Below are 26,306 nucleotides of genomic sequence, written 5' to 3' on the forward strand. Positions count from 1 at the left end.
AAACACCTTCTTCCAACAACATAAGAGATGATGCTATACATAGACATCACCAAATGGTCAATACTAAATCAGACTGATTATATTCTTTGCAGCTGAAGACGGAACAGCTTTATTCAGTTAGCAAAAACAAGACCTGGAGCTAGCTGTAAATCATATCATGAGCTCCTTATTGCAAAATTCAAGCTTAAATTGAAGAAAATAGGGAAAACAGATAGGCCATTCATTATGTTAACAGTGGAGTTTACAAATAGATTCAAAGGATGAGATCTGGTAGACAGAGCACCTGAAAAACTATGAGTGGAAGTTAATAACATTGTACAGGAGGTGGTGATCAAAACCATTCCAAAGAAAAATAACGTAAAAAGGCAAAGCAGTTGCCTGAGGAGGCTTTACAAATAGCGAAGAAAAAGGAGAATTCAAAGACAATAGAGAAAGAGAAAGATATATCCTTTTGAATGAAAAGTTCCAGAGAACTTCAAGGAGAGATAAGAAGCCCTTCTTAAATGGAAAATGCAAAGAAATAGAGGAAAACCACTGAATAAGAAAGACTAAAGAGTTCTTCAAGAAAATTGGAGACATCAAGGGAACATTTTATGCAAGGATGAACAGGATAAAGGACAGAAACAGTAAGAACCTAACAAAAGCAGAAGATATTAAGAAGAGATGATAAGAATACACAAAATAACTATACAGAAAAGTCTTAACAGCCTGACTAATCATAATGGTGTGGCCACTCATCTAGAGCCAGATATCTTGCAGTGTGAATTTAAGTGGGACTTAGTAAACATTACTATGAACAAAGCTAATAGAGGTGATGGAATGCCACCTGAGCTACTTAAAATCATAAAAGATGATAGTGTTAAAGTATTGCACTGAATATGCAAGCAAATTTGGAAAACTCAGCAGTGCCCACAGGACTGGAAAAGATCAGTTTTCATTCCAATCCCAAAGAAAGGCAATGTCAGAGAATGTTCAAACTACTATGCAGTTGTACTCATCTTCCATCCTAGCAAAGTAATGCTCAGAATTCTCCAATCTAGGCTTCAACAATATGTGAACCAAAAAATTCTAGATGTTCAAGGTGTGTTTAGAGAAGGCAGAGGAGCTACAGATCAAATTGCCTACATCCATCAGATCATAGAAAAAGCCAGGGAATTCCAAAAAAATCTGCTTCTGCTTCATTGACTACACTATAGCCTTTGACTGTGTAGCTCACAGAGACTGTGGAAAATTCTTAAAGAGATGGGAAAACCAGACAACCTTACCTGTCTCTTAAGAAACCTGTATGTGGGTCAAGAAGCAACAGCTAGAACTGGACATGAAACAACTGATTGGTTCAAAATTGGTAGAGGATGACGACACAGCTATAGATTGTCACCCTGCTTATTTAACTTATATGTGCATCATGTGAAATGCCAGGCTGGATAAATCACAAACTGGAATCATGGTTGAAATAATGATATCAAAGCCTCACATATATAGAAAATATCACTCCAGTGGCAGAAAGTGAAGAGGAACTAAAGAGTCTCTTGATGAGTGTGAAAGAATAGACTGAAAAAAATGGCTAAAAATCTGACATTAAAAAAATCTAAGATCACACCATTCATTCCCTTCATTTCATGGCAAACAGAAGGGAAGAAAATGAGAGCAGTGACAGATTTTATCTTCTTTCTTTCCAGAGTCATTATGCATGATGACTGCAGCCATGAAATTAGAGGACAATTTCTCCTTGAAAGGAAAACTATGACAAACCTAGGCAGCATATTAAAAAACAGAGACTTGATTATGCCAACAAAAGTGCATACAGTGAAAGCTATGGTTTCCCCAGTAGTCATGCAGAGATGTGAGAAGTGAAGTGAAGTGAAGTTGCTAAGTTGTGTCTGACTCTTTGTGACCCCGTGGACTGAGCCCACTAGGCCCCTACATCCATGGGGTTCTCCAGGCAAGAATACTGGAGTGGGTTGCCATTTCCTTCTCCAGGGGATCTTGCCGACCCAGGGATCGAACTCAGGTCTCCTGCCTCGCAGGCAGACGCTTTAACCTCTGAGCCACCAGGGAAGCCCCACAGATGTGAGAATTGGACCGTAAAGAAGGCTGAGCCCTGAAGAATGGATGGTTTCAAATTGTGATACTGGAGAAGACTCTCTAGAGTCCCTTGGGACTGCAAAAAATCAAACCAGCCAGCTCTAAAGGAAATCAACCCTGAATATTCATTGGGAAAATTGCTGCTGAAGCTGAAGCTCTAATACTTTTGCCACCTGATGTGAAGCGCTGACTTATTGAAAAAGACCTTGGTGCTGGGAAAGATTGAAAGCAAAAGGAGAAGTAGTATGAAAGGATGACATGATTGCATACCATCGTTAGGTCAATGGACATGAATTTGAGCAAATTCCAGGAGATAGTGATGTATAAGAGAGCCTGGTGTGCTGCAGTCTATGTGGCCGCAAAGAGTCGGACCTGACTCATTGACTAAACAAGAACAAAAATCGTGTAATTGTCATTAATAAATATGAATTATTGAATACTAATATTCCATAATCATTTTGAAGCTGAGTTTACAGAATTATATTCTTCGGAAGATCTTAGAAGCTATTTTCTCCTATATTTTTGGAGTCTTATTTTCTTTTTTATTAGTACTTTTAAATTATTTTTTAATGTATGAAAGCATGATGACATATTTACAGGAGACTTGGGAAATACAAATAACAAAGTTATGCATAGGTCCACTTTATATTACAATTTTTTGAGCAGATGAATAAAGACTATTAGCTTGAGTTTTACCATCAAATTTTAAAATTAATAGAATGAAAAGACAGAATATTAGCACGATATAATAGTAGATCTGAAAAGCACTATGAACCAATTCAATATAATTAAGCTGTATACAATTTACACACAACAGCAGGATACAACTTATATTTAAGTTTCCATAGACTGTGGAGACACCAGGCGACACTAGAACATATACAGGGACATAAAACAAAGTGCAAAATTTTCATGGTCTAAAGATATTGAAATTATGCAGATTCTGTTCCCTTTTAACTGTGGAATTATGTTAGAAATCAGTATCAAGCAATATTTGAAAATAATTCACGTATTTGCAGGGGCTTCCCAAGTGGTGTTAATGGTAAAGATCCTGCCTGCCAATCCAGGCAATGTTCAAGACACAGGTTTGATTCCTAGGTCAGGAAAAACCCCTGGGAAGAGGGCATGACAACCCATTCCAGCATTCTTGCCTGGAAAATCCCATGGACAGAGGAGCCCGATGGTCTCCAACAATGGGATTGCACATAATCAGACATGACTGAAGCAACTTAGTATGTGTGCACACACATTTTCAAGAGCAATATGATGTTTACCAAGAAAGAACTTTGACTTACCTTTTGGAAACTTTAATAATGTTAAAAGACTGAAAAAATACAGAGGATGATTGCAGAGAAGAATTCATTTAAATGAGAAATTAATATCAAATATATTTTTAAAAGCCAGTGCTCTCATATCATTTCATTTGTTTCCAAATTTCTCTCTTTTGTTGTTTCTCAAACTTTGATCAGGTATAGTAGAAAAAAAAAAATTGTGTATGTATGCGTGTATGAAGGAAAAGGGGATGACAGAGGATGAAATGGTTGGATGGCAGCACCAATTCAATAGACATGAAATTGAGCAAACTCCAGAAACAGTGAAGGACAGAGAAGCCTGGCATGCTGTAGTCCATGGAGTCTCAAAGGGTCAGACTTGACTGAGCAACTGAACAACAGGAAAGGAAAGAAGCTAAATTACTGCCATTCTTAATTCCTGATTGCTAGTGGCTCACCTACAGTAGACAAGGTAGGAAAGAGGAGTGACTACCAGTTCAGTGTGTGTGTGTGTTGTGATTTATTTCATTGGTCTGGACATATTAATTATTAATGTGAAGTTCCTTACATTACCTAAGAGTAAGAGAACTTACCAAAATCTCTCTAGATTAAAAAAATAATAATTAATTTATTTTAACTGAAGGCTAATTACTTTACTAACCACTTTGTAGTGGTTTTTGCCATACATTGACATGAATCATGGCACTTTCCTGATGGCTCAGTAGGTAAAGAATCTGCCTGTAATACAGGAGACACAGGAGACCTGGGTTCAGTCCCTGGGTCAGGAAGACCTCCTGGAGGAGGAAATGGCAACTCACTCCAGTATGCTTGTCTGAAAAGTGGATAGAGGCAGGTTATTGGTTCACAAAGACTCAGACACAACTGAGCAACTAAGCATGCACACATAATTTAAAAAGAAAACACAAAAACTGTGTTTGATTATGAAACAATATGAATGTCATAAACTGGTAAATTCCCTTGACAAGCTAGACAACTCTTAGCTGATATAAAAGTTTTATGATTTAAAAAATTAACTCAATGGCATATATTTTAATAATTACTTTCCAAATATTTTGAGCTTAATTAGAAAACTATTATTAAAGGGACAAAATGCAAATTGCAAAAGGGCTAAGATTTCAGCTTTAAAAGTTTTCCCTAAAAGTTATGAAAAGTTTTGAATATTATGCTACATTGAGGTTGATTGAAAGTTAAGAACTACTTCTCATTAAGTTGAATTAGATATAATGGGGAACCACTTACCTTATATTACTTACACTTTCTCCTTTTTTTTTTTTTTTGAGTTCTCACATGTACATAGACACACACTCCTTTTAAAGATTGTAAAAAGAACATTTCAAAAATATAGTAATGTATTACATATATTCACTTTCATTAAATGATGAAATATTTAATCATGTACCCTTTCATAACGTGGGAGATGGTTATTTCAATGACTAAGTGTAGAATAAAAATAACAAGGTAATCTACAAAAAATTTGCATGCAATTCTCCAACTTGTGTATGAAAATAATCATTAGCTGTTAAGACAATGCAATATCACTCTTTAGAAAACACGATTCATATGTATTTATTTTCTAAAATAAAATGTCCATTTTATTTTGTAACTTACATATTTAATATGAATGTCAGGTTTAGAGTTCTATAATCTTGTTGGAGATCTTACTTTAGATTTTTTTGATAACAATTTTCTTAATAAGCTTCAGGTAAAATTAACTTTCTCAATCTACTTTTAAACTGAGATAATATTGTTTAGATGACATTTTAAATATTACTTCTCTTATGGATTACTTGAAGGTTTAATTTAAATTGTTTGATTGTGATGATGTCCATTCTAATATTTCTAAATGGAAGTTATCTCCTACTTATTCACTAACTTTTCTAACTTAGAAGTTATGATTCCTCTTATGATGACAAAATTTTCCATTGTGTGCTCTCATTGCTATGACAGCTGAAATAAAAGAAGGAAAAGAAGAAAATAGTGGTGGAGGAAAGGTAAAGGATTGATGTGGAAGAAAGAGAAAGAATGGTTATGTTTTTTAAAAGATGAGGGAATCATAATTTGGCTAGAATATGAATCTCAATTCATAATACAAAAAATTCACAGTTTTAATTCTTATTATACTAGTATAGATTTCCAACCACTAAATTTTTACATTAGCTAGGGCAGACATATATAAAGATAAATGAAAGAATCTATAAAGCAAATAATACTATTAGCAATGAAATATTTGTCATCTATATGTTTTTAATTTTAGAAAGAAAATATCTTATTTTTGAGATGTAATTGGAATATAATATTAGTTTTATGTGTATATCATAATGATTCAATATATGTATATGCTGCAAATGATAACCACAATAAATCTAGTTAATAATCATCAACACACAGAGTGACACTTTTTTTGTTGTGAAGAGAACTTTTAACAACTACTCTCAACAATTTTCAAATATGCAATACAGTGTGATTAACTGCATTCACCATGCCATACATTATATCTTCGGGGCTTATTTATTTTATAGCTGGAAGTTGATACATTTTGACACTTTTGCCCATTTCACTACTCAAATAGAATAAAATGAAATGGGATAGACTACTATTATCATGGCTTATTCATTTTGCTGTAGTAATTGTTGTTGATAAGATATCTGTCCTTAATTTCTGCATCTTCAATTATTTACTATGCTCTAAATTTAGAGTAAACATCTTTAAATAAAAATAAGCATTCCCTATGAATGACCTATATTATTCCCTTTATAGCTGAGTAATATTACATTGTATATATGTATTGCATCTTTATCCATTCATCTATTGATGGACATTTAGGTTAATTCCATGTCATGGCTAATGTAAATAGGGCTGCAATGAACATTGGTGTACATGTATCTTTTTGAATTATGGTGTTCTATTTTCAGGGCAGGAATAGGAATAGACATACTGATTGCAAAATGGACCTGTGGACATGGGGAGAGGGGTAGTGGGATGAGTTAGGAGATTGGAATTGATGTGTCTGCATTGCCATGTGTAAAACAAGTAGCTAATGGGAACCTGCTCTATATAGCACAGGGAGTTCAAATTGGTGCTCTGTGGTGACCTAGATGGGATGGGGGTGGGGTGAGAGGGCAGTCCAACAGAAAGGGGATATATGCACACATATAGCTGATCCAGTGTTAGTATAAAAGAAACTAACACAACATAGTAAAACAATTATACCCCAATTTAAAAAAAAAAATAAAGTTAATTTATCAGCATGGTCAGGGAATATTCACAAATTATATTCATGGACACACTTTATCTATTACTAACTGAATAGCTGCCAAATGCTTCTAAATCATTATAATTTAATATATAACCCCTATTTCAATTTCCTAAGTAGAATATTAACCATAATAGGATCAGTGAAAAGTGAATGCTTACTAATTAACCCAAGACTATTTTAGGTAAGACAAATGAAAATTTGAATGGTTTATTTGAATAATTTATTCAAAATATGACTAAGATATTCTTGAAGCAAGCATATTATTATTCAGACAGTCTTTTTGGAATGTTTTCACATTCATAGTTAAGTTAAAATGAAAAAAAAAATGCAAAAACAAAACAAAAGTTTAATAGATATAGCTCTCTGATTCTGCACATAGCCAAATTATTCTAGACAGAAACTGACTAAATACTAAGACATATATATTCACCTTCAGGTCAGTTAAGTCACTCAGTTGTGTCCAAATCTTTGCAACCCCATGGACTGGACCATGCCAGGCTTCCCTGTCCATCACCAACTCCCAGAGCTTACTCAAACTAATGTCCTTCGAGTTGGTGATGTCATCCAACCATCTGATCCAAGGTCGTCCCCTTCTCCTCCTGCCTTCAATCTTTGCCATCATCAAGGTCTTATCCAATGAGTCAGTTCACCGCAACAGGTGGCCAAAGTATTAGAGTTCCAGCTTCATCATCAGTCCTTCCAATGAGTATTCAGGACTGATTTCTTCTATGATGGACTAGTTGAATCTCTTTGAAGTCCAAGGGACTCTCAAGAATATTTTCCAACACCACAGTTCAAAAGCATCAATTATTTGGCACACAGCTTTTTTTATAGTCCAACTCTTACATCTGTACATGACAACTGGGAAAAACCATAGCTTTGACTAGACAAAACTTTGTTGGCAAAATAATGTTTCTGCTTTTTAATATGCTGTCTATTTGCTGTATACTGTAACCCTGCTTATTTAAGTTATATGCAGAGTACATCACGAGAAACACTGGGCTGGAAGAAGCACAAGCTGAAATCAAGATTGCCGGGAAAAATATCAATAACCTCAGATATGCAGACGACACCACCCATGTGGCAGAAAGTGAAGAGGAACTAAAAAGCCTCTTGATGAAAGTGAAAGAGGAGAGTGAAAAAGTTGGCTTAACTCTCAACATTCAGAAAACTGCTTAAGCTGAAACTCCAATACTTTGGCCACCACATGCAAAGAACTGACTCATTGGAAAAGATCCTGATGCTGGGAGGGATTGGGAACAGGAGGAGAAGGGGATGACAGAGGATCCAATGGCTGGATGGCATCACAGACTCAATGTACCTGAGTTTGGGTAAACTCTGGGAGTTGGAGATGGACAGGGAAGCCTGGCGTGCTGCGATTCATGGGGTCACAAAGAGTCGGACATGACTGAGCGGCTGAACTGAAATGAATTGAAGTGAACTTGGTCATAGCTTTTTTTCCAAGGAGTAAGCGTCTTTTAATTTCATGGCTGCAGTCACCATCTGCAGTGATTTTGGAGCCCAAGAAAAATAAAGTCTGTCACTGTTTCCCCATCTATTTGCCACAAAGTGGTGGGACTGGATGCCATGATGTTAGTTTTCTGAATGTTTAGTTTTAAGCCAACTTTTTCACTCTCCTCTTACCCTTTCATCAAGAGGCTCTTTGGGTCTTTGCTTTCTGCCATAAGTGTGTTGTCATTTGTATATATGCGGTTATTGATATTTCTCCTAGCAATCTTGATTTCAGCATGTGCTTCATCCAGCACCTGATTTCCTCCACCATTACCTCCACCATAGTTTGGCCTCAGATCAAACAGCAGGGAGGGAACACAGCCCTGCCCATCAACAGAAAATTGGGTTAAAGATTTAGTGAGCATGATCCCGCCTATCAGAACAAGATCCATTTTACCCCTCATTCAGTCTCTCTCATCAGGAAGCTTCCATAAGCCTCTTATCCTTCATCAGAGGGCAGACAGAGAACCACAATCACAGAAAACTAACAAAACTTATCACAAGGACCACAGCCTTGTCTAACTCAATGAAATTATGAGCCATGCCATGTAGGGCCACCCAAGATGGACGGGTCATGGTGAAGAGTTCTGAGAAAATGTGGTCCACTGGAGAAGGGAATGGCAAACCACTTCAGTATTCTTGCCTTGAAAACCCCATGAACAGTACGAAAAGGCAAAAAGATAGGACACTGAAAGATGAACTCCCAGGTCGGTAGGTGCCCAATATGCTACTGGAGATCAGTGGATAAATAACTCCAGAAAAAATGAAGAGATGAAGCCAAAGAAAAAACAACACCCAGTTGTGGATGAGACTGTTGATGAAAGTAATGTCCGATGCTGTAAACAGCAATATTGCATAGGAACCTGGAATGTTAGGTTCGTGAATCAAGGCAAATTGTAAGTAGTTAAAGAGGAGATGGTAAGAGTGAACATTGACATTTAGGAGTGAGTGAACTAAAATGGACTGGAATGGGTGAATTTATCTCAGATGAACATTATATCTATGACTGTGGGGAAAAATCCCTTAGAAGAAATGGAGTAGCCATCATAGTAAACAAAAAAGTCAAATGCAGTACTTGGATGCAATCTCAAAAATGACAGAATAATCTCTGCCCGTTTCCAAGGCAAACCATTCAATATCACATTAATCCAAGTCTATGCCCAAACCAATAATGATAAAGAAGCTGAAATTGAAAGGATCTATGCAGACTATATTATTATATATATATATATTTTTTTTGGCTCCAAAATCACTGCAGATGGTAACTGCAGCCATGAAATTAAAAAACATTTACTCCTTGGAAGAAAAGTTAAGACCAACCTAGATAGCATATTCAAAAGCAGAGACATTATTTTGCCGACTAAGGTCCATCTAGTCAAGGCTATGGTTTTTCCAGTAGTCATGTATGGATGTGAGAGTTGGACTGTGAAGAAGGCTGAGCGCCGAAGAATTGATGCATTTGAACTGTGGTGTTGGAGAAGACTCTTGAGAGTCCCTTGGACTGCAAGAAGATCCAACCAGTCCATTCCGAAGGAGATCACCCCTGAGATTTCTTTGGAAGGAATGATGCTAAAGCTGAAACTCCAGTACGTTGGCCACCTCATGCGAAGGGTTGACTCATTGGAAAAGACTCTGATGCTGGGAGGGATTGGGGGCAGGAGGAGAAGGGGACGACCGAGGATGAGATGGCTGGATGGCATCACCGACTTGATGGACATGAATCTGGGTGAACTCCGGGAGTTGGTGATGGACAAGGAGGCCTGGCGTGCTGCGATTCATGGGGTTGCAATGAGTCAGACAGGACTGAGCGACTGAACTGAACTGAACTGATGAAGACCTACAAGACCTTTTAGAACTAACACCCCCCAAAGATGTCCTTTTCATTATAGGGGACTGGAATGAAAAAGCAAGATGTCACAAGATACCTGGAGTAACAGGCAAATTTAGCCTTGGAGTACAAAATGAAACAGGTCAAAGGTTAACAGAGTTTTTCCTAGAAAGTGCACTGTTCATCACAAACACTCTCTTCCAAGAACACAAGAGAAGACTCTACATGTGGAATTACCAGATGCTGAATACCTAAATCAAATTGATTATATTTTTTGCATCCCAAATGGAGAAACTCTATACAGTCAGCAAAAACAAGACCAGGAGCTGACTGTGGCTCAGATCATGAATTCCTTATTGCACAATTCAGACTTAAATGGAAGAAAATAAGGAAAACCACTAGTCCATTCAGGTATGACCTCAATCAAATTCCTTACTGTTATACAGTGGAAATGACAAATAGATTCACAGGCTTAGATCTAATAGAGAGAGTGCTTGAAGAACTATGGACGGAGGTTTGTGACATTGCACAAGAGGCAGTGATCAAGATCATCCCAAAGAAAAAGAAATGCAAAAAGGCAAAATGGTAGTCTGAAGAATCCTTACAAATAGCTGAGAAAAGAAGAGACGTTAAAGGCAAAGGCAAAAGGAAAGATATAGCCATTTGAATGCAGAGTTCCAAAGAACAGCCAGGAGAGATAAGAAAGCCTTCCTCAGTGATAAATACAAAGAACATGTCTTAGGAAGAAATTTATACCTTTATATTTCCTTTCAAAATAAAATGATAGGTCACTATCACTAAAGCAATAGCTTTATCAACATAAAAATTATTACCAGTTTTGTTTAATTCATTTGTATATTCTGAATATTTACTAAATTCACTTTAGAATCATTCTATTAGAAGACTCATTACTGTATATAAGTACAATTTTCTGACCTTCCCCCCCTCAAAAAAAAAAAAAAAAAAACCTACCCTCAGAATTCTTAACTGCTTAATATATTCTATTTTTTTTCTACCTTTCTCGGTAAAGTTATCTGATCAATGGCTGAATTCTTATTTTGTTTTGTTTAGAAACATAACTATTGTCTGAAAGTGATTCTCTGTTACTGCTTAACTTTATATCTGAGTTCTATCAAGTCTTTACTACAATATACATGTATTGACCAATGATTTTAATAGAAATAAATCTGTCTCCTTACTATTAATAATAAAAACCATAGCAGAGCAGTAAACTAGCAGAACTAAGTAAAGAATTTGGTTAGATGCCACTTTTACAAAGCTGCAATGGCAGGTTCTTCTCCTTTAGAAAAGTACTTACAGTACAAATTACATAAAATATAGAATGCCAGTCACTTGAGTTCACCATTATTTTCTCTGAATGTAATTAATAAGGGATAATTTTGGCAAATAATCAGTTTATTTCGATTCTATTTTCTTGTCAGTCTCAGTAAGAAATTAGTAACTTGTGTTTTCAATCATTATATGTTTAAATAATTTAGCACAATAAGACAAACAATGTGTAAGATTTAAATTAAATTCAGTGCAAGCTCTTCTCTGCAGTCATTTGTTGGAAAAAATTAAATACTTCCTTTAAGTCTTAACCCAACCTGATGCTCCTGAAACTAGAAAACCCAGATTCCTTAAGCTGAAGATAATGATTCTTTATGTCTGTTGTGAATAATAATATTTTCCTTTATATCTATGTTGACTGTACAAAGCCTCTTATGAGCACTGTAAACAACAAACAAACAAACTCGAAACTTTTCAGGGAGTTTTGATCATGAAGAAATGAAGAAAGTGGTAATCTTTAAAAAGTTTTCTCCATATATTTATTTCCACAATTTATATTTCCCTACTGCTGCTGTTTAATGCTACTACAAATCTTTGCATTGCAAAATACTTAAATGACTCTCTTTTTTTTAAATCAATATTAAAAGCTAATGATAAAACACAAGTACTTTTTATTTTCAGTGTTTTTAAGTACATATCCACCTCAGCTAGCAGGAAAGGGAAATTAATTTTATCTCCATTTTACAGACAGGAAAACTAAAGAACTAAAAAGACAATATTTTTATAGATGACTCAAAAAGCATCCAATTTCCTAAAATGTTCATTGTCTGAGTGTCTATGTGGAAAGGCCACAGAGACGTTTATGTATCATTACAAGGACATATATTATGTATTAACATGTGGAAATCATAGACTATATGCCCATATGGCTTCCCTGATAGCTCAGTTGGTAAAGAATTCACCTGCACTTCAAGAAACCCTGGTTCAATTCGTGGGTCGGGAAGATCCCCTCTTCTCCAGCAAGTTTTCCTGACCCAGGAATTGAACTGGGGTCTCCTGCTTTGCAGGTGGATTCTTTACCAACTGACTATCAGGGAAGAAAAGTCACTCAGTAATGTCAGACTCTGTGACCCCATGGATTGTATAGTCCAAGGAATTCTCTAGCCCAGAATACTGGAGTGGGTAGCCTTTCCCTTCTCCAGGGGATCTTCCCAACCCAGGGATTGAACCTAGGTCTCCCATATTGCAGGAGGATTCTCTACCAACTAAGCTATCAGGGAAGCCATGTATCAAGATCATTGTAAAGATAGAATTCTTATGACATTTCAGTAGCAACCAAACAGTTTTGTTAAGGACAGAATATTGTGTTCCTCTAAGATCCAGTTGTTGAAATCCTATGCCTTAATATGATAGCATTAGGAGCTGGAACATTTCAGAGATGACTGGGTTAGGTGGATAGACCCCTCATGAATGAATTTAGTGTCCTTATAAAAGAGACTCCAAAGAGCTCTCTCCTTCATTCCTCCATTTGAGGATACAGTGAGAAGATGATTATCTACGAATCAAGAAGCAGGTTCTCACCACACACAAAATCTGCCAGTGCCTTGATCTTGGACTTCCCAGGCTCTAAAACTGAGAGAAAGAAATACTTCTTGTGTAGGTCACCTACTCAGTGACATTTTTGTTATAGCAGTCTGATTGAACTAAGACAGTGAGAAAACTAAGTGAGTGTGGGCACAGAGAGCCAAAACATAAATACAGTTCAAAGCTCTCCCATCAAAGGTAGAAGGAGATTTCTCAAACAGGACAGAATGCAAACCATAAAGTGAAATATTGATATGGTTACATTACTTTTTAATTATATACTTACTTTTTTATAGCTAAAAATATCAACAAAATTAAGAATTAAACTAAAAAATTTAAGTGGGTGAAAATGTTAAAAAATGTATGAAAGGGGGTCAAAAGACACTATAAAGGCACTAGCTTTAAAATAAATAATTCACAGTGATATAATGTATAGTACGGTGACTATGGGGCTTCCCTAGTAACTCAGCTGATAAAGAATCCTCCTGCAATGCAGGAGACCTTGGTTCAATTCGGGAAGATCCCCTGGAGAAGGGATAGGCTACCCACTCCAGTACTCTTGGGCTTCCCTGGTGGCTCTGACAGTAAATAATCTGCCTGCAGTGTGGGAGACCTGGGTTTGATCCCTGGATTGGGAAGATCCTCTGGAGGAGGGCATGACAACCCACATCAATATTCTTGCCTGGAGAATCCCCATGGACAGAGAAGCTTTGTGGGCTACAGTACATGTGGTCGTAAATTGGACATGCCTGAGTGACTAAGAATGCCAATGTGGTGATTACAGTTAGTAACATTGTATCACATATTTGAAACTGTGAAGATAGTAGAGAGTAAAATTTCTCATCACAAGAAAAAAATTGCAACTATGCATGGTGACAGATGTCTGTTAACTAGACTTATGGTGGTAATCATTTCATACTGTATACAAATATCAAATCATTATGTTGTGACCTAAAACTAATATAATGCTATATGCCAAGTATACCTCAATTTAAAAATAACAGCGGAAAAATTGTCAACTTTAATGTCAAGCAGCCTATGTGGCACCCCTGTACTGTTACTTACATTGAACAATTCATGGTGAATGAATTGAGGCTGACTTTGAGCTTCAAACTTCTTACTTTTAAATTAAGTACTCCTTGTGACCCCTTAGACTGTAGACCTCCAATCTCCTCTGTCCATGGGATTCTCCTAGCAAGAATACTGGTGTGGGTTGCCATTTCCTTCTCTAGGGATCTTCCTGACCCAGGGATCAAACCAGGGTCTCCTGCACTGCAGTCAGATTCTTTACTATCTGAGCCACAGGCAAGCCCAACAATAGAAAATACTTTATCCGTTTGCAGTGAGGATTGATAAAGTCAATATATGTCAAATGCTCACTGATTTACATTAAGACCATCAAATAGGAGGAACTAGATTTCACTCATCCCTACAAGTACATCAAGAATACATCTACAAGTGGAGCAATTCACACAGAGCACCTTTTGAACACTAGCAGAGGATCTCAGACACCTTAAAAAAAATCCCCACATAACTGGGAAAGATGAAGAAAAGAAAGGGAAGGAAAAGAAAAGAGGAAGCAGGATATAATTTGCACTCCAGGTAGGGGGAGCAGGAGAGGAGTAGTTACTACACCCAGGGAGGCCCCCTCACCAGTGAAAGATAAACTGAAATTGAGGGTGGTTGGTTCAAGTGTATCAGAAGAAAGTGCAGTGACTGGTCTGTGGCAGGCAGGACAGAGTGAGACTTCACTGAATGGTCTGTGCCACAGCCCTGTGCAACCCAGACTGAGATGAATGCTCACCAAAGCAGGTAGGGGTTGGGTGCTGAAGCATTGACTAAGGGGAAAGACTGCTACTGCATAGAGTTGGCCTGATGGGATGGAAATGAAGAGCTTGACAGAGGGAATGCTTCTGGGGGAGTGCACTGCCTTGGAAGCAAGCACAGTTGAGTGTCATGCAAAGAGCAGGGCCACTACCCTGGCCTCTCTCCCCATATGCCAGCTCCTGGTTCTATGGGTTCTAGGAGAGACTCCCAACAGAGCAGGAACATATTCTGCAGTTGTTGACACCTTGCCTGCCACCTCCTTTACTCTAGGAGATGGGTCAAAGAGAATTTTGCTGGTATTTATGTCAGTGTTCTGGCTATGTTTTCCTCTAAAAATCTTACAGTTTCAGTTTTACACTTAAGTCTTTAATCTATTTTAAATTTATTCTCATGCATTATGTTAGGTAATAGAAACCCCAATAAGATTGTAGGCCCTGAGAGAGGCCATTAGAGGGCAGACAGATTTAAACCATGATCACAGAAACCAACCAATCTAATCACATGGACCACAGCCTTGTCTAACTCAATGAAAATAAGCCATGCCATATAAGGCCACACAAGATGCACAGGTCTTGGTGGAGGGTTCTGAAAAAATGTGGTCCACTGGAGAAGGGAATTGCAAACCACTTCAGTATTCTTGTTTTGAGAACCCCATGAACAATATGAAAAGGTAAAAAGATAGGATACTGAAAGATGAAATCCTCAGGTCAGTAGGTGCCCAATATGCTGATGGATATCAGTGGAGAAATAATTTCAGAAAGAATGAAGAGACTGAGTGAAAGAAAACAACAACAACAACAACAATACCCAGCTGTGGATGTGACTGGTGATAGAAGAAAGGTCCGATACTGTAAAGAGCAATATTGCATAGGAACTTGGAATGTTAGGTCCATGAATCAAGGCAAATTGGAAGTGCTCAAACAGTGAATGTCGACATTTTAGGAACTAGTGAACTAAAATGGACTGGAATGGGTGAATTTAACTCAGATGACCATTATATCTACTACTCTGGGCAGGAATCCCTTAGAAAAAATGGAGTAGCCATCATAGTCAACAAAAGGATCTGAAATGCAGTACTTGGATGAAATCTCAAAAAACGACAGAATGATCTCTGTTCATTTCCAAGGCAACCCATTAAATAACACAGTAATCCAAGTCTATGCCCCGACCAATAACGATGAAGAAACTGAAGTTGAAAGATTCTATGAAGACCTACGAGACTTTTTAGAACTAACACCCCCTAAAAATGTCCTTTTTCATTATAGGGGACTAGAATACAAAAGTAAGAATTCAAGAAACACCTGGAGTAAAAGGCAAATTTGGCCTTGGAATACAGAATGAAGTAGGACAAAGGCTAATAAAGTTTTGCCAGGAGAACACACTGGTCACAGCAAACACTCTGTTCCAACAACACAAGAGAAGACTCTACAATGGACATCACCAGATGGCCAACACCAAAATCAGACTGAATATATCTTTTGCAGTCAAAAATGGAGAAGCTCTATACAGTCAGCAAAAACAAGACTGGGAGCTGACTTGGATCAGATCATGAACATCTTATTGCAAAATTCAGACATAAATTGAAGAAAGTAGGGAAAACCATTAGACCATTCAGGTATGACCTAAATCAAATCCCTTACAATTATACAGTGGAAGTGGGAAATAGACTTAAGGGACTAGATCTGACAGACAGACTGCCTGATGACCTATGGACAGAGGTTCGTGACATTGTACAGGAGACAGGGAGCAAGATCATCCCCAAGAAAAAAAAATGCAAAAAAGCAAAATGGCTGTCTGAGGAGTCCTTACAAATAGCTGTGAAAAGAAGAGAAGCAAAAAGCGAAGGAGCAAAGGAAAGATTTACCCACTTGAATGCAGAGTTCCAAAGAATATCAAGGAGAGATAAGAAAGCTTTCCTCAGTGATCAGTGCAAAGAAACAGAGGAAAACAACAGAATGGGAGACTAGAGATCTCTTCAAGAAAATTAAGGATATGAAGGGAACATTTCATGCAAAGATGGGCTCAATAAAGGAGAGAAATTATATGGACCTAATGGAAGGTGAAGACATTAAGAACAGGTAGCAAGAAAACACCGAATAACTGTACAAAAAAGATCTTCAGGATCCTGATAATCATGATAGTGTGATCACTCATCTAGAGCCAGACATCCTGGAATATGAAGTCAAGTGTGGGTTAGGAAGCATCACTACAAAGAAAGCAAGTGGAGGTGATGGAATACTAGATGAGCTATTTAAAATCCTAAAAGATGATGCTGAGAAAGTGCTGCACTCAATATGCCAGCAAATTTGGAAAACTCAGCAATGGCCACAGGACTGGAAAAGGTTGGTTTTCATTCCAATTTCAAAGAAAGACAACGCCAAAGAATGCTCAAAATACTGCATAATTGCACTCATCTCACATGTTAGTAAAGTAATGCTTAAAATTCTCCAAGCCAGTCTTCAGCAATACGTGAACCATAAACACAAGATGTTCAAGCTGGCTTTAAAAAAGGCAGAGGAATCAGAGGTCAAATTGCCAACATCCACTGGATCATCAAAAAAGCAAGCAGTTCCAGAAAATCATCTATTTCTGCTTTATGGACTAAGCCAAAGCCTTTGACTGTGTGGATCAAAATAAACTGTGGAAAATTCTGCAACAGACGGGAATACCAGATCACCTGACCTGCCTCTTGAGAAATCTGCATGCAGGTCAGAAAGCAACAGTTAGAACTGGACATGGAACAACAGACTGGTTCCAAATTGGGAAAGGAGTACATCAAGGCTGTATACTGTTACCCTGCTTATTTAAATTATATGCAGAGTACATTATGAAAAATGTTGGTCTGGATGAAGCACAAGCTGGAATCAAGATTGCCGGAAGAAATATCAATAACCTCAGATATGCAGATGATACCATCCTTATGGCAGAAAGTGAAGAAGACCTAAAGAGCTTCTTGACGAAAGTGAAAGGGGAGTCTAAAAATGTTGGCTTAAAAATCAACATTCAAAAAACTAAGATCATGGCATCTGGTCCCATCACTTCATGGCAAATAGATATGGACACAGTGGCTGATTTTTGGGGTTGGGCTCCAAAATCACTGCAGATGGTGATTGCAGCCATGAAATTAAAAGATACTCCTTGGAAAGAAATTTAGGACCAACCTATACATCATACTAAAAAGCAGAGACATTACTTTGCCAATAAAGGTCTGTCTCGTCAAGGCAATTGTTTTTCCAGTGGTCATATACGGATGCGAGAGTTAGACTGTAAAGAAAGCTGAGTGCCAAAGAACTGATGCTTCTGAACTGTGGTGTTGGAGAAGACTCTTCAGAGTCTCTTGGACTACAACGAGATCCAACCAGTCCATCCTAAATGAGATCAGTCCTGATTGTTCTTTGGAAGGACTGATATTGAAGCTGAAACTCCAATACTTCTGCTGCCTGATGTAAAGAATTGACTCATTGGAAAAGATCCTGATGCTGGGAAATATTGAAGGCAGGAAAAAAATGGGACGACAGAGGATGAGATAGTTGGATGGTATTACTGACTTGGAGATGAGTTTGTGTAGACTCCGGGAGTTTGTGATGGATAAGGAGGCCTGGCTTGCTGCAGTACATGGGGTCGCAGAGTAGTACATGACTGAGCAACTGAACTGGACTGAACTGAACTGACTATAGGAAGTGCTCTAATTTCATTATTTTACATGTAGTTATCCAGTTTTTCAGCACCACATATTGAAGAGGCTGTCTTCTCCATTGTATACTTGCCTCCTTTTCAAAGAGAGGTAAGCACAGGTGTGTGAGTTTATCTCTGGAATTTCTGTCATGTTCTATGATCTATGTTTCTGCTTTTGTGCAAGGACCATACTGTATTGATGCCTGTCACTTTGTAGTAAAGTTGAAGTCAGGAGATTGTTTCATCTCATTTCATTTTTCTTTCTTAAGATTATTTTGGTTATTCAGGGTCTTCTGTGTCCATACAAACTGTAAAAAAAAAAATGCTATAATTCTGTGGGGAAAAAATGCCATTTGTAATTTGATAGGAAATTAATTGAGTCTGTAGATTGCTTTGGGGAGTAGAGTCACTTTTCACAATATTGTTTCTTCCAATCTAAGAATGTGATATAACCTTCCATCTATTTGTGTCATCTTTGATTACTTTTATTAGCATCTGAATAGATACAGTATCAGTATCAGACAGGATTTTGTCTCCTTATGTAAGTTTATTCCTAAGTAATTTATTCTTTTTGTTCCAAAGCTGAATTGAACTGTCACCTTAATTTCTTCCTAGATTTTGTTTTTGGTGTATAGGGATGCAAGGGGTTTCTGTGCATTAAACTTATAGCTTGAAACTTTTATATATTCATTGATTAACTTTGTTAGTTTTCTGGTGTCATGCTAAGGAGTTTATATTTATAATATAATGTCTCTGCAAACAGTTAGAATTTTACTTCTTCTTTTCCATTCTGGATTCCTTTTGGTTCTTTTTCTTCTCTAATTGCTTTGGCCAGGACTTCCAAATCTGTGCTGAATAATAGTGGCATGAGTGGGCACCCTTGTCTTGTTTCTGATCCTAGAGGAAATGCTTTCAGTTTTTCACGACTGAGAGTAATGTTTACTGTGGGTTTGTCATAGATGACTCTTACTATTTTGTGATAGGTACTTTGTGTGCCCACTTTTTGGAGATCATTTTTTTAAATCATAAAGGAGTATTGTATTTTATTGACAGCTTTCTCTATGTCTATTGGTAGTATCATATTTTTTTTAATTTTTTTCTTTCAACTTTTTAATATGGTGTATCACATTGATTGATTTGCCTATATTGAATAATCCTTGAATTCCTGGGATGAACTTCACTTAATCATGGCATATGACTTTTCAATGTGTTTTTGGACTCTGTAAGTTAACAAGAAAATGCAAGCCTTAAATGACACATTAGACCAGGTGAACTTAATTGATACTTACATTTCATTTTCTTGTCTGATGCTGTGGTTAGGTCTTCTGATGTTGTGTTGAATAAGGAAGCAAAGTTGACATTCTTGTCTTGTTCCTGATCTTGAAGGAAGTGCTTTCAATATTTTACCATTTACTATGATTATCAGTTCAGTTCAGCTGCTCAGTCATGTCCAACTCTTTGTGACCCCATAGACTGAAGTACGGCAAGCTTTCCTGTCCAATAGAATCATAGTTCTAGTTGTGGGATTTATCATAATAACTTTTACTGTGTTGAGGTATGTTCCCTCTATATGCACTTTGTTGAGAGTTTTTGTAATGAAAGAATATTAAATTTTCTGAAAGGATTTTTCTGATCTATTGAGATAATCATATCACTTTTATTTTTCAATTTGTTAATGTAGTGTATCACATGAATTGATTATGGATTTTGAACCATGTAACATCTCTGGTGTATATCCCATTTGATCCTGTTGTGTAATGATTTTAATATTGAATTTAGTTTGCTAATATTCTTTTGAGGATTTTTGCATATATGATAGTCAATGTAGTCGGCTTTTTATTTTCTTTTTTTTTTTTGTATATAATATCTTTGTCTGGTTTTTGGCATCAGAGTGATACTGACCTCATAGAATGAGCTCATAGGCATGTCTTCCTCTGCACATTTGGAAATATTTTGAGGAACATAGGTGTTAATTCTTTGCTTAATGATGGTTGAACTCACCTATGAATGTATCTGATCCTGAACTTTAGCTTGTTTCTAATTTTAAATGACTGATCCAATTTTATTATTGATAAACATGTTCATATTTTCTATATGTTTATATTTCAGTCTTAAGAGGTTGTACATTTCTAAGAATGCAACCTGTTCATCACCATTTTATTGATATATATTTGTTCATAGTAATTTCTCATGATTCTTGGTGTTTTCATGGTATATGTTGTAACGTCCCCTTTTTCATTTCTCACTTTATTGATTTGGATTCTTTTTTTTTTTTTTAATGACTGTGGGTAAAGGTTTATCCACTTTGTTTGTTTTTACAGAAGCAGCACTTTGTTTCACTGATCTTTTGTATTATTTTAAGTCTCAATTTCAGTTATTTCTGTTCTAATATTTATAATTTATTTTATTCTACTAACTTTGTTATTTATTTGTTCTTCATTTTGTAGTTCTTATAGCTATAGGTGTTAGGTTAGGTTGCTTATTTGAGATTTGTTGTTTTCTAGACGTGTGCTGCTTGGTAGGCATGCGTTGCTATTATCGTCCCTCTTAGAACTGCTTTTTCTGTGTTGGATTACTGTGCTTTTGTTTTCATCTGCTTTCAGGCACTTCAATGTATTTTATTATTATCTTTTTAATTTCTTTTTTTGTTTCTTCAGTGATTCATTTGTTGTTTAGTAGCATTTCTTAACTACATATATTTGTGCTTTTTGCAGTTTTATTTCTTGTAGTTGATTTCTAGTCTAATTGAACTGTGGTCAGAAAATATACTTTATATTATGTCACCTTTCTCCAATTTACTGAGATGTTTTTTGTTGCATATCCTCTGATATATTGTGGAGAATATTTCTTGTACACTTGAGAGGAATATGTTTGTGTGTGTGTGTGTGTGCATAAAGTGTCAATTTGGTTTACTCTGTCATTTAAGGTGAGTGTGTATTTTCTTCTGGATGGTCTGTTTGTTGGTGTAAGTGAACTGATAGAATCCATTACCACATTTTTCAAAAATTTATTCATTTTTACCTGAAGGATAATTTCTTTACAATATTGTATTGCCCTCTGCCATACATCAACATGAATCAGCCATAGGTATATATATATATATATATATATATATAGGTATATATATATACCTATATATATATATATATATAGGTATATATATATGTCCTTTTCCTCTTGAACCTCCCTTCCACCTCCCACCTGATCCCATCCCCCTAGGTCATCATGGAACCCCCAATTTAAGTACCCTGAGTTATATAGCAAATTCACACTGGCTATCTATTTTTCGTATGGTAGTATGTATGCTTTCATGCTACTCTGTCTACTCATTGCAGCCTCTCCTTTCTCCTACCCCATAACCATACCTCTGTTCTCCATGTCTGTGTCTCCATTGCTGCCCTAGTATCCTCAGGATCATCTTTCTAGACTCCATGTAAATGCGTTAAAATACAATAATTATTTTTCTCATTCTGATTTACTTCACTCTGTATAATAGACTCTAGGTTCATCTACCTCATTAGAACTCAAGTGTGTTCCTTTTTATGACTGAGTAACATTCTACTACATACATGTATCACAGCTTCTTTATCCATTCATCCATCAATGGACCTCTAGGTTTCTTCTATGTCCTAGCTATGGTAAATAGTGCTGCAATGAATGAACACTGCAGTACATGTGAATTTTTGAATTATGATTTTCATAGGGTCTATGTCCAGTAGTGGGATTGTTGGGTCATGTGGTAGACTTATTTCTATTTTTTTAAGGAATCTCAATAATATTTTCCATAGTGAATAAATCAATTACATTTCTACCAACAGTCCAAAATATTCCCTTTTCTCCATACACTTTCCAGCATTTATTGTTTGAAGATTTTTTGATAATGGTCATTCTGACTGGTGTCAGGTGACATTTCCTTTTGGTTTATGATTTTCCTCTCTCTAATAATGAGCATTATTGAGAGAATCTTATGTTTATTAGCCATTGAACCTCTGTCCATAGTTCATCAGACAGTCTATCTATCAGACCTAGTCCCTTAAATCTGTTTTTCACGTCCACTGTATAATCATAAGGGAATTGATTTAGGATATACATGAATGGTCTAGTGGTTTTCCCTACATTCTTCAATTTAAGTCTGAATTTGGCAATAAAAAGTTCATGATCTGAGCCACAGTCAGCTCCTGGTTATGTTTTTGCTGACTGTATAGAGCTTTTCCATCTTTGACTGCAAAGAATTTAATTAATCTGATTTTGGTGTTGACCATCTGGTGATGTCCATGTGTAGAATCTTCTCTTGTGTTGTTGGAAGAGAGTGTTTGCTATGACCAGTGTATTCTCTTGGCAAAACTCTATTAGCCTTTGCCCTGTTTCATTCCATATTCCAAGGTCAAATTTAGCCTGTTACCCCAGTTGTTTCTGGACTGCCTACTTTTGCATTCCAGTACCCTATAATGAAAAGGACATCTTTTTGGGGTGTTAGGTCTAAAAGGTCTTGTAGGTCTTCATAGAACCATTCAACTTCATTGTATAGGAGACAGGGATCAAGACCATCCCCAAGAAAAATAAATGCAAAAAAGCAAAATGGCTGTCTGGGGAGGCCTTACAAATAGCTGAGAAAAGAAGAGAAGTGAAAAGCAAAGGAGAAAAGGAAAGATATAAGCATCTGAATACAGAGTTCCAAAGAATAGCAAGGAGAGATAAGAAAACCTTCCTCAGGAATTGAGCTGCATAAGTTGCTTGTATATTTTTGAGATTAGTTTTTTGTCAGTTGCTTCATTTGCTATTATATGCTCCCATTCAGAAGGTTGTCTTTTCACCTTGCTTATATTTTCCTTTGTTGTGCAGAAGCTTTTAATTTTAATTAGATTCTAATTGTTTATTTTTGCTTTTATTTCCAGTGTTCTGGGAGGTGGATCATAGAGGATCCTGCTGTGATATATGTCAGAGAGTGTTTTGCCTATGTTCTCCTCTAGGAGTTTTATAGTTTCTGGTCTTACATTTAGATCTTTAATCCATTTTGAGTTTATTTTTGTGTGTGGTGTTAGAAAGTGATCTAGTTTCATTCTTTTACAAGTGATTGACCAGTTTTCCCAGCACTGCTTGTTAAAGAGATTGTCTTTACACCATTGTATATTCTTGCCTCCTTTGTCAAAGATAAGGTGTCCATATGTGTGTGGATTTATCTCTGGGCTTTCTATTTTGTTCCATTGATCTATATGTCTGTCTTTGTGCCAGTACCATACTGTCTTGATGACTGTGGCTTTGTAGTAGAGCCTGAAGTCAGGCAAGTTGATTCCTCCAGTTCCATTCTTCTTTCTCAAGATTGCTTTGGCTATTTGAATGGGCCAAAGAACTAAATAGACATTTCTCCAAAGAAGACATATGGATGGCTAACAAACATATGAAAAGATGCTCAACATCACTCATTATCAGAGAAATGCAAATCAAGACCACAATGACGTACCACTTCACACCAGTCAGAATGGCTGTGATCCAAAAGTCTACAAGCAATAAAGGCTGGAGAAGGGGTGGAGAAAAGGGAGCCCTCTTACACTGTTGGTGGGAATGCAAACTAGTATAGCTACTATGGAGAACAGTGTGGAGATTCCTTAAAAAATTGCAAATAGAACTCCTTTATGACACAGCAATCCCACTGCTGGGCATACACACCGAGGAAACCAGAACTGAAAGAGACACATGTACCCCAATGTTCATCACAGCACTGTTTATAATAGCCAGGACATGGAAACAATCTAAATGTCCATCAGCAGATGAATGGATAAGAAAGCTGTGGTACCTATACACAATGGAGTATTACTCAGCCATTATAAAGAATACATTTGAATCAGTTCTAATGAGATGGATGAAACTGGAGCCGATTCTACAGAGTGAAGTAAGCCAGAAAGAAAAACACCAATACAGTATACTAACACATATATATGGAATTTAGAAAGATGGTAATGATAACCCTGTATGCGAGACAGCAAAAGAGACACAGATGTGTAGAGCAGACTTTTGGACTCTGAGGGAGAGGGAGAGAGTGGGATGATTTGGGAGAATGGCATTGAAACATATATACTATCATGTAAGAAACAAATCGCCAGGCTATGTTTGATGCAGGATACAGGATGCATGGGGCTGGTGCACGAGGATGATCCAGAGAGATGATATGGTGTTGGAGCTGGGATGGGGGTTCATGTTTGGAAACTCATGTACAGCCATGGTAGATTCATGTCAATGTATGGCAAAATCAATACAGTATTGTAAATAAAATAAAGTAAAAATAAAAATTAAAAAAAAAAAAAAAAGAAAACCTTCCTCAGTGATCAATGCAAAGAAATAGAGGAAAACAACAGAATAGGAAACACTAAAAATCACTTCAAGAAAATTAGAGATACCATGGGAACATTTCATGCAAAGATGGGCTCGATAAAGGACAGAAATGGTATGGACCTAACAGAAGCAGAAGATATTAAGAAAAGGTGGCAAGAATACACAGAAGAACTGTGCAAAAAAGATCTTCATGACCAAGAAAATCACGATAGTGTGATCACTCATCTAGAGCCAGACATCCTGGAATTGAAGTCAAGTGGGCCTTAGAAAGCATCACTACAAACAAAGCTAGTGGATGTGATGGAATTCTGGTTGAGCTATTTCAAATCCTGAAAGATGATACTGTGAAAGTGTTGCACTCAATATGCCAGCAAATTTGGAAAACTCAGCAGTGTCCACAGGACTGGAAAAAGTTATTTTTCATTCCAATTCCAAAGAAAGGGAATGCCAAAAAATGCTCAAACTACCACACAATTACACTCAACTCACACGCTAGTAAAGTAATTGTCAAAATTCTCCAAGCCAGGCTTCAGCAATATGAGAACTGTGACCTTCCTGATGTTCAAGCTGGTTTTAAAAAAGGCAGAAGAACCAGAGATCAAATTGCCAACATCTGCTGGATCATGGAAAAAGCAAGTGAATTCCAGAAAAACATCTATTTCTACTTTATTGACTATGCCAAAGCCTTTGACTGTATGGATCAAAATAAACTGTGGAAAATTCTGAAAGAGATGGGAGTACAAGACCACCTGACCTGCCTCTTGAGAAACCTGTATGCAGGTCAGGAAGCAGCAGTTAGAACTGGACATGGAACAACAGACTAGTTCCAAATAGGAAAAGGAGTATGTCAAGGCTGTATATTGTCACCCTGCTTTTTTTAACTTATATTCAGAGGACATCATGAGAAACACTGGGCTGGAAGAAGCACAAGCTGGAATCAAGACTACAGGGAGAAATATCAATAACCTCAGATATGCAGATGACACCACCCTTATGGCAGAAAGTGAAGAGGAACTAAAAAGCCTCTTGTTGAAAGTGAAAGAGGAGAGTGAAAATGTTGGCTTAAAGTTCAACATTCAGAAAACGAAGACCGTGGCATCTGGCCCCATCACTTCATGGGAAATAGATGGGGAAACAGTGGAAACTGCGGCTGATTTTATTTTTTGGGGCTCCAAAATCACTCCAGATGGTGACTGCAGCCATGAAATTAAAAGACGCTTACTCCTTGAAAGAAAGTTATGACCAACCTAAGTAGTATATTCAAAAGCAGAGACATGACTTTGCCAACAAAGGTCTGTCTAGTCAAGTCTTGGTTTTTCCAGCGGTCATGTATGGATGTGAGATTTGGACTGTGAAGAAAGCTGAGTGCCAAATAATTGATGCTTTTGAACTGTGATGTTGGAGAAGACTCTTGAGAGTCCCTTGGACTGCAAGAAGATCCAGTCTGTCCATTCTAAAGGGGATCAGTCCTGGGTGTTCTTTCAAACGACTGATGCTAAACCTGAAACTCCAGTACTTTGGCCACCTCATGTGAAGAGTTGACTCATTGGAAAAGACCCTGATTCTGGGAGGGATTGGGGGTATGAGGAGAAGGGGATGACAGAGAATTAGATGGCTGGGTCCTATC

This window comes from Budorcas taxicolor, chromosome 12 (assembly GCF_023091745.1).
Source record: "Budorcas taxicolor isolate Tak-1 chromosome 12, Takin1.1, whole genome shotgun sequence".
NCBI lineage: Eukaryota > Metazoa > Chordata > Mammalia > Artiodactyla > Bovidae > Budorcas > Budorcas taxicolor.